The 15,921-nt window shown below is 35.1% G+C and overlaps 1 long non-coding RNA gene across 1 annotated transcript; it reads left to right on the plus strand.

The window, feature by feature from the left end:
* The first annotated feature begins 11,283 nt into the window (after positions 1–11,283).
* Positions 11,284–15,649, plus strand: LOC116142092. The gene is made up of 5 exons (XR_004129954.1): positions 11,284–11,341; positions 11,917–12,955; positions 12,989–13,390; positions 13,632–14,555; positions 14,627–15,649. It is a non-coding gene; the product is annotated as an uncharacterized LOC116142092 (long non-coding RNA).
* Positions 15,650–15,921: the final 272 nt, after the last annotated feature.

Consider the following 15,921-nt stretch of genomic DNA (forward strand, 5'->3'; position numbering starts at 1 on the left):
ATTTGTTTCAGATTGCCGAGAATCAAGGTGATGAAGATGTGGCAATTTTATTGCAAAACATCATTTTTCTTGTTAGCAAAAGTCAGGATCTATTATGTCGCTCAACTTCGCTGAGAACCAAGAAATCAACAATCCACACAGTGCAATGCTAGCCAGTTCTGTCCGCTCAAAGTGAGTATCCTTTATAAGGTATCTTTCATGCCTCATATTTTTATCTGTCCTTTACCGTCTTTTAACACCATGATTTAATGTTACAGGATCTTTCTTATACTCGTTTGTCATGCTGAGACTTATTGCTTTTCGCCTGAATTGAATTCTAATTGGTTCAGATATCGGACTACGAGCACTTCATTAGCAATTCAGTTGCCTCTTAATTTGCACAATAATTATAAATTCTTAGGTTGGCTATTTGTGCTACTTTAGAAGTCCAAAAGCATCCTAGCGAGGAACAAGGAAAGATGTCCAGTAGCTTCCACTGCTTTTGCAGTATATTACAAGTCCTTCAGAATGTGATTATAGGTGTAGGTTTTATTGTTTTCTGTTGAAAGAAAATGCCTAATTTTAGGCAAAGAGTGTTTCTTCAGTGGAGACAGATTGGCAATGTCAACTCACCTATGGCTTTTCTTTATACCATTGACAAACACTTTCCAAAGGGAAACAGAGTCGCATTGAGGCTTACTTTAGACTGAGGGTTCAGTCTTGAGTTCAAACGTGTGGGGTTCGCCCTGATTCTTGAAAGATGTAGAGTTCGTTCAGCAATGTTCCAAGGCCTCGACAGCCCTCAGTTGGAAGACTTTACCATCTTACTTAACCATCTTGTACTAACAGCAGCTAGTGGAAGTGGAAGTAGCTCTTTTGTTGAGGAAATTTTTTTTACTGAGATTAAAGAATATTCAATTGATTCCATGATTGAACTTAAGAACTGAGACATCCAAGAAAACAACGCCGGTGCTAATCTTTTCCAGTTTGATTGTTTTCTTCAGACATATTTGATCGATCAGCCAATGGGGCACACCCTTGTAGCCCTTGCACCTTAAGCCTCTATAAGAGTTTCCGGAGCCAGTCCAGGATTTGTTGGAAATCTGTTGACTACCACAACTGCATAGCACATGAAAAGACCATTTAATATTTCCAGGAGAATTGGTTTTCACTTCTTTCATCAGATAATTCATTTTTAGTCTTGAGGGCTTAATGATTTGAATAACAGTTTAAACAAGAACAATTTCACAGTTTCCTTAATGCTTGTAGACATTCATGCGGAGCCAGGGCCAACATTATTCTATTAATAGTAAACATTTGTATGTTTCCATATTCTTTCTCTTCTCATAAGATAGTGTTTTGCAGATTGCTTTATATTGCTGAACAGTGTTATTATCTTTCAGAATGGTTGTCAATGAAATGGTGTTGATTCAATACGTAAATCAAGTCAACCAATTTAAATGGGCAGAGCTATAAGGATTACAGCAAAATCAAGAAATTTCAGACTGTTGGGGGGGGGTGGGCGGGGCGGGTGGTGGGGAGAGGTTTTGGTTAACTTCTTTTTATTTTAAATTAAAATACTAGGATTTACTTTGAATTTAACAAATATTATGATACGCCTTAATTTTAGAAGCTCAATTCTATTTCCAAATTAGAGTTAATGACTTTTTTTCACCCAAATAATAGCTAATAATACTTTTACTACAAAATTTAAAATATCACTTATTATCCAAATTTATATTCCGGCAGCAAACAGAGAGCAAACTTTGTTCAGGCTATTAAGGTTTTTGAAAAGAGGAGACCAATGAGTCTTTGGTGGTGAAGATTGGATTTGGTGGTTGAGATTGTAAATTTAGCTTGGATGGGCGGTGAGCAAACCCTAATCACTTGATTGTCAGCGATTGGCAGGGTCGGTGGGAGTAAAGTTTAAGAGATTTTGGAGAGTGGATAATCGGGAAAGAGAATGGTGGTGGTGTAGGGTTGATGTCGAAATAAAAGGGAATATAAATTTAAATGTAAAATAGTATTTTAAAAGTTTTGTAGATGGAAAAATGTCATTAGACCATTATTCGGTAAAAAAAAATCATTTTACTTCAAATTAATATCCATTTCTCCTTAACGACCTTTATAATTGAGGAGAATATCCTTACTACTTTAAATAACTGCAGGATTCGGACCAATAAATCTAAGCGGTTATGGGGTAAATTGTAATTAACTCATTTAATTGTAAAATCAAATCAATATATCTGAAAATGTTTTATTGTCTATGTTATGCTGGCTTTTTATCAACACTTTTGATTCTGGGATTATCAGTCAATTTATAGCATAAAACAAAGGGAAAATAAGGAAAATCTTTTGAAAATTTTAAGGTCCACAGCCAAATTACGTTTGAAAAAAATGTCACATTGAAGTTGAAATTTTGCTGGAGGTGATGTGATTGAAAAAAGTTGTGGCTACACATTCTTCAGCTAGCAATTCAGGATTTCTAACAGATTCGATAATTGAAAACTGAAATACAAATATTTTTAAGTGGTGGTGTAGATGTACCCAAACAACAGGGGAAGAATCTTTACTTACTAATTTCTTCTTGCTTGGCAATGCTGAGGAGAGTCTAATGAGATCATATTGCATCAACAATTCAATAATTCATTCACACCCCCTTTCCATACATTAAATATAGGAAACAATATCTATATTCCTTCTCACAAAATATTCATGGTCAGAAATTTTTGTCTCAATTTAAATCAAAATTTTATGCTTCCTATTGTTGTGCAAATTTTTCAATGACCAGATTTGTGTCACTTGTCCATACACCATGCCAGAATCTGACTATCAAGCTCACACTACGTGTCGCTCCCACAATAAATGACTTTATTAGCAAGATTTTCAATCTTAAGCATGGGTGAGCCTGATTCAAATCTAGATTAAGGGGGATTGTGCATATAATCCAGCTTGTAACAACCATTCTCAATCACTATCAGATAGTGTGTATAAAAGGGAAGAATCACCTTCGTTTTGAGGGATGAAATTATTCACACAAAGAGTAGAAAACCTACTTAGAGAGAGTTTAACCTCACTTCTACGTGTTTTCGTTGTAATCACTCTATGTACAAAACAAATACAAAGTAATAATATAATAGTGGATGTAGACTTGATCCTAAAACTCCGAACCACTTTATAAATCGTTTTTATTCTCTTATCATCTCTTTTATAATCTTTCCCAAGCTGATTATTCTAATCACACATATATCCTATTCAATCATGCCGAGGTCAATTGAGTATTTATAGTTGTTGCGTTTTTACATAGCAACACCTATATTTAATTAACAAAAGACTTAACTTGTTAAACAAATGAAACATTATAATTACAAGTCATTGATACTTTATGACATTCTAAATCATTCCTTGATTGTAAAATAAATTAATTAGATTTTATTAAAGTATAAATTAAGGGAACAATTATTGGAAAGCAAGTATGGTTCTAGAATTTACATGAACCAAACATTGAATGTAGGTAGCTTTGGGCTAATGCAATTGTGGTCCTATCCTATGGAATGGAATCTCAGCCGAAATCAAGCTTGGAACTTCGACACTTGTTAAGGTGATTCTTGATACTATTTTTAATTACTAAAAAATTATTCAGCTTTTTTAGTGTTCATTTTCATTTTAATTGGTTCTCGCCGAAAGGGTTTACCACTTTTTACACGTGTGTGCATGTTGTTGCTTTTGTTAAATCTTTTTATTAATTTCATAACTAATCTCATATTAACTATAATAATCTTCTTTTTTAAATTATTGATCTCGAATTTCGGCTACATTTGATTTCTGCTACTTTAATCACCGGCTGCAATTGGAAACACGTGTTATTCTGCCTTTTGTTAAAAGAGCCTAAAGTAAAATGGAACATGGTCACTAATTCATGCACATTATTATTTTTATTTTTATTTTTATTTTTTTTAATGATTGGAGTGTTTGAACCAGTTTATGCGTACTTCAGTTAATCCTCTGAAACTCAAGAATTATTAGCTAGGTAAGAGCTCTAGTGGCTACCCCTTATTAGTAATCGAGGAAGATTAACCCCTCGGGATCTTAGAATTATCGACTAGGTAAGAGCTCCAGTAGATACCCCTATTAGTAATTGAAGAGAAACTTAAACTCAAAACCACTTGAGTAATACAACAAAAAGTCCATATCAAATCACTCGACCACCCAGAAGTAGTTATATACATTAATTTTTATTCAACAAATGTTGATGCTTTGATGATCCATTTTAATTAAATAATATATAAAAAAAATTATAATTTTGTTGTTATATATTTATAAGAATGTAAATTGATATTATTATTGAACTAATTTCTATTATATTAACAAATTTTCTTTCACAACCTCGATGTGACAACTCACAATTGGTTAGTTCATATAGAATATTTAATGCATTATATACTTCTTATACAATATTGAATTCAGAATTACTGTAGAATTAGAAATATAAATATAAAAGGTGGTCATCTTCTATTACTCTTTGCAGGCATGAGGCAATATTTATCCAAGAGATTGTTGAAGAAATATGGACTAGGTTGAGGCTCTCATTTCATAGTTGCTAAGGGCTTGGTTGGAATAGATTCACGTTTCCAAGAAATCAATTGTGTTTAGGTACAGTGGATGATGTCGCATTATAGGGATTTGTGGGTGGGTGGCATTGGTAAAACAACTATTGCTAGGGTTGTTTATGACTGCTTTCCATAATTTGAAGGTAGCAGCTTTGTCGCAAATATCAGAGAGATTTCTGAAAAATTTGGTTCATCTGCTTTAGAAGAGCAACTTCTTCACAAGCTCTAGGGAAAAGAATATGAACATATTGGACATTCATCGAGGAATCTATTACAGGCTGAGGAAAAGATTTCTATCGTTCTTGTGGTGTAAATGAATTAGAAAAATTAGAAACATTAGCAGGTGATCATGAATGGTTTGGTCCTTGAAGTTGAATCATTATAATCATAGAGATGAACATCTGCTGATTGCTCGTTGTGTGGATATAATATACAGGGCCAAGAGCTTAGTTTCCAAGGAAGTCTTTATTAGTCTGAAAGCCTTTAAGCAAAACCATCCTGCTGAAGAATAGATAGAGCTTTTAGGAGCATTGTAAGCTATGCTGACGGTCCTCATTAGCCCTTGTAGTTTGGGTTCTTATCTCAGTGGTAGAAGTGTAAATGAGTGGAAAGCGCACACAAAAAGCTTAAAGAAATTCCTGACAGGAAAATTTTTGATGTACTCAAAATAAGTTATGATGGTCTGGAGGAAAACAGAGAAGAACATTTTCCTTGATATTGCATGTTTCTTCATTTGAGGAAAGTAACCCAAGTGACTGAAACACTAGAGGCTTGTGATTTACCCAGAAATTGGACTTCGAGTTCTGGCTGATAAATATCTCATTTCAATCGACAATGCAATGATAGGTTATTGTCCACAGTTTGCTAAAAGAAATGGCTCAGGCCATTGTTCACCAAGAATCTCTAAAGATCCGGGCAGAAGCAGTAGGTTATGGCTTTAAATGATATCCATCATGTACTTGAAAGAAAAAAGGTAAGGACCATAAAATTAATTGGTTTATGTAATGCTTGTATCAGTTCAAGAATTTAACTTCTGCTTTACTTCTCTTTCCTGTTCTTGGTGAATTTATGGGGAACAGAAGAAGTGAGGTATATACACGATTCATCTGGATCAAAAGAGATATTGTGGACACTGATGCATTTGTAGAGAAACTTGAATTTCTTCTTCCCAAAGGGCTTGAATTTCTTCCCAATGATTTATGGATACTTAACTGGCATGGATACCCTCTAAAATCATTGACATCAAGTTTCAAAGCAGGAAACTTGTTCAACTTGATATGTCATTAGTAGCATTGAACTAATTTGGAAGGATATAGTGGTGATTATTTCTTTCAGACCTTTATTTCATGAATATATTTTTAGTTTCAAAAAAGATGTTCCCATCCTTTCTGTTTTACGTCTCTGGCAGAATTTAGATAAATTGAAACTCTTCAAACTCAGTCATTCAAAAAAGCTGACCATAACTGCAGATATCAGAGGAGTTCAAATCTTGAGAGAACTATTCTGGAGATTGTCGAATTATATTAGCTTCATCCTTTATGGTGACCTCAAAAGGTTGAGTGTATTATATCTGAAAGACTGCAGAAAACTGCAGATGCTTCCAAGAATAATCTCTGGATGGAGATCTCTTTAAAGTTCTTTTGCTCATTGGCTGCTCAAAAATTGGCTAATTGCCAGAGAATTTGGGGGATTTTGAACGTTTGGAGCAACTTGACGCTGGTAAAACTGCCCTAATAGAGGCGCCTTCATCCACAAGCTTAAGCAATACCAACATGAACATTGAAATCTAGGGGAAATGTGTGAGAAGACACACTTGTTGGAACTGGTTTCGGTACTTGTGCCAGCAACAGGCACAAGTCCATAAGTTTTCATTACTCCTAGTAAGTTTACGTCTTCGACTGGACTTGATTTGTTACTGTAATCTCAATGAAGAAACCAACCCAAATGATTTTCGCCATTTATCTGCATTTAGAAATCTGAAAACTCTTATACTTGTCTATTGCGAATCTTCAAGCGTGACAGAGCTTCCTTCAAGCTTAGAGAATCTAAGCCCATATGAGTGCCCATCGTTGAAAAACTTTGGTGATCAAGTGTCACAATTGGAATTCTACCTAAATTTGTTTCAGATTGCTCGAGAATCAACAGGTGATGAAGATGTGGCAATTTTATTGCTAAAACATCATTTTTCTTGTTAGCAAAAGTCAGGATCTTTTATGTCGCTCAAATGCGTGAGAACCAAGAAATCAACAATCCACAGTGCAATGCTAGCCAGTTCTGGCCGCTCAAAGATGAGTATCCTTTATAAGGTATCTTCATGCCTCATATTTATCTGTCCTTTTACCGCTTTTAACACCTGATTTTAATGTTACAGGACTTCTTTATACTGTTTTGTCATGCTGAGACTTATTGCTTTTCTGCCTAGGAATTGAATTTAGATTGGTTCAGATACTGGACTACGAGCCTTCATTAGCAATTCAGTTGCCTCTTAATTTGCACAATAATTATACTCTTAGGATGGCATTTGTGTACTTTAGAAGTCCAAAAGCATCATAGCGAGGAACAAGGAAAGATGTCCAGTAGCTTCCACTGCTTTTGCGATATTACAAGTCCTTCAGAATGTGATTATAGGTGTAGGTTTTATATGTTTTTGTTGAAAGAAAATGCCTAATTTTAGGCAAAGAGTGTTTCTTCAGTGGAGACAGATGGCAATGTCAACTCACCTATGGCTTTTCTTTATACATTTGACAAACACTTCCAAAGAGGAAACAGAGTCGCATTGAGGCTACTTTAGACTTGAGGGTTCAGGTCTTGAGTTCAAACAGTGTGGGGTTCGCCTGATTTCTTGAAAGATGTAGAGTTCGTTCAAGCAATGTTCCAAGGCCTCGACAGCCCTCAGTTGGAAGACTACCATCACTTAACCATCTTGTAACAGCAGCTAGTGGAAGTGGGAAGTAGCTTTTGTTGAGGAAATTTTTTTTAATGAGATTAAAGAATATTCAATTGATTCCATGATTGAACTTAAGAACTGAGACATCCAAGAAACAACGCCGGTGCCTAATCTTTTCCAGTTGATTGTTTTTACTTCAGACATATTTGATCGATCAGCACATGGGGCACACCCTTGTAGCCCTTGCACCTAAGCTCTATAAGAGTTCCGTGAGCCAGTCCAGGATTTGTTGGAAATCTGTGACTACCACAACTGCATAGCACATGAAAAGACCATTAATATTTCCAGGAGAATGGTTTTCACTTTTTCATCAGATAATTCATTTTAGTCTTGAGGGCTTAATGATTGAATAACAGTTTAAACAAGAACAATTTCACAGTTTCCTTAATGCTTGTAGACATTCATGCGGAGCCAGGGCCAACATTATTTTATTTAATAGTAAACATTTGTAATGTTTCCATATTCTTTCTTCATAAGATAGTGTTTTGCAGATGCTTTTATATTGCTAGAACAGTTATTATCTTTCAGAATGGTTGTCAATGAAATGGTGTTGATTCAATACGTAATCAAGTCAAAACAATTATAAATTGGGCAGAGCTTATAAGGATTACAGCAAAATCAAGAAATTATTCAGAACTGTTGGGGGGGGTGGGCGGGGGCGGGTGGTGGGGGAGAGGTTTGGTTAACTTCTTTTTATTTTAAATAAAATACTAGGATTTACTCTTGAATTTAACAAATATTATGATACGCCTTAATTTTAGAAGCTCAAATCTATTTCCAAATTATGAGTAATGACTTTTTTTCACCCAAATAATAGCTTAATAATACTTTTCTACCTACAAACTTTTAAATATCACTTTATTATCCAAATTTATATTCCGGCAGCAAACAGAGAGCAAAATTTGTTCAGGCTATTAAGGGTTTTGAAAAGAGGAGACCAATGAGTCTTTGGGGGTGAAAGATGGATTTGGTGGTTGAGATGATTGAAATTTAGCTGGATGGGCGGCTGAGCAAAACTAATCACTTGTGTCAGCGATTGGCAGGGTCGGTGGGAGTAAATTTAAGAGATTTTGGAGAGTGATAATCGGGAAAGAGAATGGTGGTGGTGTAGGGTTGATGTCGAAATAAAAATGGGAATAAAATTTAAATAGTAAAATAGTATTTTAAAAGTTTGTAGATGGAAAAATGTCATTAGACCATTATTCGGTAAAAAAAAATCATTTACTCTCAAATTAATATCCATTCTCCTAACGACCTTTATAATTGAGGAGAATATCCTTACACTTTAAATTAAACTGCAGGATTGGACCAATAAATCTAAGCGTTATGGGGTAAATTGTAATTAACTCTTTTAATTGTAAAATCAAATCAATATATCTGAAATGTTTTTAATGTCTATGTTATGCTGTCTTTTTTATCAACACTTTTGATTCTGGGTATATCAGTCAATTTATAGCATAAAACAAAGGGAAAATAAGGAAAATCTTTTGAAAATTTTAAGGTCCTACCAGCCAAATTACGTTTGAAAAAATGTCACATTGAAGTTGAATTTTGTGGGTGATGTGATTGAAAAAAGTTGTGGCTACACATTCTTCAGCTAGCAATTTAGGATTTCTAACAGATTCGATAATTGAAAACTGAAATACAAATATTTTTAGTGGTGGTGTAGATGTACCCAAACAACAGGGGAAGAATCTTTACTTACTAATTCTTCTTGCTTGGCAATGCTGAGGAGTCTAATGAGATCATATTGCATCATACAATTCAATAATCATTCACACCCCTTTATACGTGTATAATACTTACATCTCTCAATGAGATGAGTGATAAAAACCTTCAAATGGTAACAAATTTTAGGGTTTTTATATTTTCATATCCACCTTGAGAAATGAGAAAATACATTATTACCAAAATAAATTTTACTGTAACTAAAAGAAAAGAGTTAATGAAATGTTTCCACCCATAAAATACCATTTCACTACCCATCAATTTATTCCTCTGGGTTGGGTGGGAAATATAGTGATTTACGAAAAAAAAAAAAAAAAACCATTTTTTTCTTCTCTTCTTATCCACTTCCGTTACCGACAATTGCCGTCAGCATTGGGGAGTGTCGACGACCAGAAAATCAGCAAAAAAAAAATCACAAATACTGCAAATAAAGATTCCTCAATCATCTTTCAACCCAACAAACACAAAAACCCAACGAATCAAACTCAATTGATCGATTAAAACTCAACAAACCCTAGAGTGGGGAAGTTTCAATCGCCAACTATTGATGAGCAAATGAGATGAAGAATGTTGGGGCTTTTGGAGAGGAGGATCCAAGGAGTTGAATGGTGGTGGCAGAGATGATTTCCAACACTAGAAATGACCGAAAATCGACTTGGGAGTTGAAAGGTCGCGTGGTGCACGATCAACGATCCACGAGCAAGGGACGGTGATGCAGGTAAGGGTTTTGTAGAGTGGGTTGTGGGGAGTCGATTGATGGTGATAGGGACAATTTCCAACATTAGAAAAGACTGAAAATTGGCTTGGAAGTTGAAAGGTCGCGCAGTGTATGACTGACGATTGGCGAGCAAGGGACGGTGATGGAGGTGAGGGTTTTGTAGAGTGGGTTGTGGGAATGTGATGGTGGTGTCTGCAGTGGCAAAAAAATCGATCGGAAATCCGGCTTGAAGAGTCGGCCGTGCGAATGGAGGTGGTGGTGGGAAATGGTCAGTAATGACAGCAAATGGAGGCTTGGGCTTTGTAGAAGAGGTGATGGGGATTTTGTGGGTAGTCTGGGAAGTGATTTTGAACGTTGAGATTGGTTAGAAAACAGCCAAAACCATTGACTGTGGTGCTGCTAACGTGCACCATCTCGTGCTAATGTGCGTTATCCCTTTTCTTTTCACTTCTCCCACGGCTAAATGTTTGTTATATGTTGATCATTTTGCTCTTACTAATAACGGACTTTTGACTATTTTGCCCTTCCTTACACTGAAAATTACTTATAAAACTGTACTTTAGGTAGTAAAAGGGCATTTTAAAAGTGGACGAGTGTGAATTTGTCAAAATAACATTTTATTGAGGTCGACGTTCTCGATCGCTTCAAAGAGTATCTTGAAGAAGAATCAACGGTTAAAAAAGAACATTGTCTTGAATAATACGTACGTACTAACGAAAAAGGTTCTTTTGCCATATCATGATTATTACAACACGATAAGGCTAAGATAGTTCCTTGTTACTGAGCTAATTGGATGGATGTTATTATCAAGATTGGAAAATTTATAGTTCTTTCAACTGTATCACTGGGAAATGAACTTAAGGAAGTTTCAATTATGTTCGTGCATAAAAATAATTTAAATTATGGGAAATTTTTATCGAATATTTTTTAATGGATTCCATATAATCGGTTAAACTAGAGGCATTTTTGTCTGAAACACACAAATTTCATTATATTCCATCAACAACTCCTTGTTATAAACAAACATGGTAATTCTATACCATTCCTTTCTTGAACATTCCTGTTCTTTTCCCATTTCTATGATTCTATCCCTGTCCTAGTTCCTATTTTAATCGAGGAAGTAAACGCCAGCACAGGGGAAGTAATTTTCCCGATAGATAATAGTACAGTATACAGGTAACAGGCCCAGAACGTTAAGGGAAAGGGCAGAAGGATTCCAAATACAAGAAAATACATTTAAAAAACTGAGATGATTTTGACACTAACAGAAGAAGCTAATTTTGGAGCTGAGAAGCTGCAGAAATGGAGAGATGCTTTGACTTATGTGGCTAATTTATCTGGTTCGCATTTGCAGGACAGGTATTTTTTCTCTTCTTGCTCTACAGGTCGTTAATTTCTTTAAGGAATATATATGGGTGATTTGATTAATTTAGCAACAGCAGATTTTGTATGTTAGATTTCAATGTTCTTGTTGGTATAGCTTAAGCATGTGGTTACAAAACAATGTAAATATCCCATAAACAAGTTTCTCTCTCATTTCCCCCTAAATTAACCTCTAGTTGTAAATCCAAGGCATTTCATCATGTTTAGCACAAATCTTGATTTAAATTTGTTGATTATGGATGAAAAATCTGCATTTATCGGTTTATCCAGTGTCTTTAAGACATTCTCCTCTAAAATTGCCAGACAGTAAAACCATAGATTCAAGATCTTGGAAATCAGCATACTGTTGTGAATAATACATTACAACTCATTTGAGTATTACTTATATAAGTAGACATTTGTATGTGCATGCAGGTATGCATGTGTACTATTGGAGAATATGAATATTTAATGCATTATATTAGTTCTTATACTAATATTGAATTCAGAATTACTGTAGAATTAGAAATATAAATTATAAAAAGGTGGTCATCTTTCTATACTCTTTGCAGGCATGAGGCAATATTTATCCAAGAGATTGTTGAAGAAATATGGACTAGGTTGAGGCTCTCATTCTCATATGTTGCTAAGGGCTTGGTTGGAATAGATTCACGTTTCCAAGAAATCAATTGTTGTTTAGGTAAAAGGTTGGATGATGTTCGCATTATAGGGATTTGTGGGATGGGTGGCATTGGTAAAACAACTATTGCTAGGGTTGTTTATGACTGCTTTTCCTATAAATTTGAAGGTAGCAGCTTTGTCGCAAATATCAGAGAGATTTCTGAAAAATTTGGTTCATCTGCTTTAGAAGAGCAACTTCTTTCACAAGCTCTAAGGGAAAAGAATATGAACATATTGGACATTCATCGAGGAATCTATTACAGGCTGCAGAGTAAAAGATTTCTTATAGTTCTTGATGGTGTAAATGAATTAGAACAATTAGAAACATTAGCAGGTGATCATGAATGGTTTGGTCCTTGAAGTAGAATCATTATAATCACTAGAGATGAACATCTGCTGATTGCTCGTTGTGTGGATATAATATACAGGGCCAAGAGCTTAGTTTCCAAGGAAGCTCTTCATTAGTTTGAAAGCCTTTAAGCAAAACCATCCTGCTGAAGAATAGATAGAGCTTTCTAGGAGCATTGTAAGCTATGCTGACGGTCTTCCATTAGCCCTTGTAGTTTTGGGTTCTTATCTCAGTGGTAGAAGTGTAAATGAGTGGAAAAGTGCACACAAAAAGCTTAAAGAAATTCCTGACAGGAAAATTTTTGATGTACTCAAAATAAGTTATGATGGTCTGGAGGAAACAGAGAAGAACATTTTCCTTGATATTGCATGTTTCTTTCATTTGAGGAAAGTAACCCAAGTGACTGAAATACTAGAGGCTTGTGATTTTTACCCAGAAATTGGACTTCGAGTTCTGGCTGATAAATATCTCATTTCAATTGACAATGACAATGATAGGTTATATGTCCACAGTTTGCTAAAAGAAATGGCTCAGGCCATTGTTCACCAAGAATCTCTCAAAGATCTGGGCAGACGCAGTAGGTTATGGCTTTATAATCTGGGCAGACGCAGTAGGTTATGGCTTTATAATGATATCCATCATGTACTTGAAAGGAAAAAGGTAAGTGACCATAAAATTATATTGGTTATATGTAATGCTTGTATCAGTTCAAGAATTTAACTTCTGCTTTACTTCTCTTTTCCTTGTTCTTGGTGAATTTATGGGGAACAGAAGAAGTGGAGGTTATATCCCGACATTCATCTGGATCAAAAGAGATATCTGTGGACACTGATGCATTCGTAGAGAAACTTGAATTTCTTCTTCCCAAAGGGCTTGAATTTCTTCCCAATGATTTACAGATACTTAACTGGCATGGATACCCTCTAAAATCATTGACATCAAGTTTCAAAGCAGAGAAACTTGTTGAACTTGATATGTCATATAGTAGCATTGAACTAATTTGGAAGGATATAGTGGTGTGATTATTTCTTTCAGACCTTTATTTCATTGAATATATTTTTAGTTTCAAAAATGATGTTCCAATCCTTTCTGTTTTTTACTTTNAACTTGATATGTCATATAGTAGCATTGAACTAATTTGGAAGGATATAGTGGTGTGATTATTTCTTTCAGACCTTTATTTCATTGAATATATTTTTAGTTTCAAAAATGATGTTCCAATCCTTTCTGTTTTTTACTTTTCTATGTCTCTGGCAGAATTTAGATAAATTGAAACTCTTCAAACTCAGTCATTCAAAAAAGCTGACCATAACTGCAGATATCAGAGGAGTTCCAAATCTTGAGAGACTTATTCTTGGAGATTGTTCGAATTTATATTAGCTTCATCCTTCTATTGGTGACCTCAAAATGTTGAGTGTATTATATCTGAAAGACTGCAGAAACCTGCAGATGCTTCCAAGAATAATCTCTGGATGGAGATCTCTTTAAAGTTCTTTTGCTCATTGGCTGCTCAAAAATTGACTAATTGCCAGAGAATTTGGGGGATTTTGAACGTTTGGAGAAACTTGACGCTGGTAAAACTGCCATAATAGAGGCGCCTTCATCCACAAGCTTAAGCAATACCAACATGAACATTGAAATCTAGGGGGAAATGTGTGAGAAGACACACTTGTTGGAACTGGTTTCGGTACTTGTGCCAGCAACAGGCACAAGTCCATAAGTTTTTCATTACCTTCCCTAGTAAGTTTATCGTCTCCGACTGGACTTGATTTAAGTTACTGTAATCTCACTGAAGAAACCAACCCAAATGATTTTCGCCATTTATCTGCATTTAGAAATCTGAAAACTCTTATACTGTCTTATTGCCTGAATCTTCAAGCTGTGACAGAGCTTCCTTCAAGCTTAGAGAATCTAAGCACATATGAGTGCCCATCGTTGAAAAACTTTGGTGATCAAGTATGTCACAATTTTGGAAATTCTACCTTCAAATTTGTTTCAGATTGCTCGAGAATCAAGGTGATGAAGATGTGGCAATTTTATTGCTAAAACATCATTTTTCTTGTTAGCAAAAGTCAGGATCTTATTATGTCGCTCAACTTCGCTGAGAACCAAGAAATCAACAATCCACACAGTGCAATGCTAGCCAGTTCTGTCCGCTCAAAGATGAGTATCCTTTATAAGGTATCTTTCATGCCTCATATTTTTATCTGTCCTTTTACCTGTCTTTTAACACCATGATTTTAATGTTACAGGATCTTTCTTATACTCGTTTTGTCATGCTGAGACTTATTGCTTTTCTGCCTAGGAATTGAATTCTAGATTGGTTCAGATATCGGACTACGAGCACTTCATTAGCAATTCAGTTGCCTCTTAATTTGCACAATAATTATACATTCTTAGGATTGGCTATTTGTGCTACTTTAGAAGTCCAAAAGCATCATAGAGAGGAACAAAGAAAGATGTCCAGTAGCTTCCACTGCTTTTGCAGTATATTACAAGTCCTTCAGAATATGATTATAGGTGTAGGTTTTATATGTTTTCTGTTGAAAGAAAATGCCTAATTTTAGGCAAAGAGTGTTTCTTCAGTGGAGACAGATTGGCAATGTCAACTCACCTATGGCTTTTCTTTATACCATTTGACAAACACTTTCCAAAGAGGAAACAGAGTCGCATTGAGGCTTACTTTAGACTTGAGGGTTCAGGTCTTGAGTTCAAAGAGTGTGGGGTTCGCCCTGATTTCTTGAAAGATGTAGAGTTCGTTCAAGCAATGTTCCAAGGCCTCGATAGCCCTCAGTTAGAAGACTTTACCATCTTACTTAACCATCTTGTACTAACAGCAGCTAGTGGAAGTGGAAGTAGCTCTTTTGTTGAGGAAATTTTTTTTACTGAGATTAAGAATATTCAATTGATTCCATGATTGAACTTAAGAACTGAGACATCCAAGAAAACAACGCCGGTGCCTAATCTTTTCCAGTTTGATTGTTTTTACTTCAGACATATTTGATCGATCAGCCAATGGGGCACACCCTTGTAGCCCTTGCACCTTAAGCCTCTATAAGAGTTTCCAGTGAGCAAGTCCAGGATTTGTTGGAAATCTGTTGACTACCACAACTGTATAGCACATGAAAAGACCATTTAATATTTCCAGGAGAATTGGTTTTCACTTCTTTCATCAGATAATTCATTTTTAGTCTTGAGGGCTTAATTGATTTGAATAACAGTTTAAACAAGAACAATTTCACAGTTTCCTTAATGCTTGTAGACATTCATGCAGAGCCAGGGCCAACATTATTCTTATTTAATAGTAAACATTTGTAATGTTTCCATATTCTTTCTCTTCTCATAAGATAAGTGTTTTGCAGATTGCTTTTATATTGCTATGAACAATGTTATTATCTTTCAGAATGGTTGTCAATGAAATGGTGTTGATTCAATACGTAAATCAAGTCAACCAATTATAAATTGGGCAGAGCTTATAAGGATTACAACAAAATCAAGAAATATTATTTAGAACTGGTATTGATGAAAGATTTTATGGTTTATTATA

This window comes from Pistacia vera, unplaced genomic scaffold (genome assembly GCF_008641045.1).
Source record: "Pistacia vera cultivar Batoury unplaced genomic scaffold, PisVer_v2 Contig1122, whole genome shotgun sequence".
In the NCBI taxonomy this organism is placed as follows: Eukaryota; Viridiplantae; Streptophyta; class Magnoliopsida; order Sapindales; family Anacardiaceae; genus Pistacia; species Pistacia vera.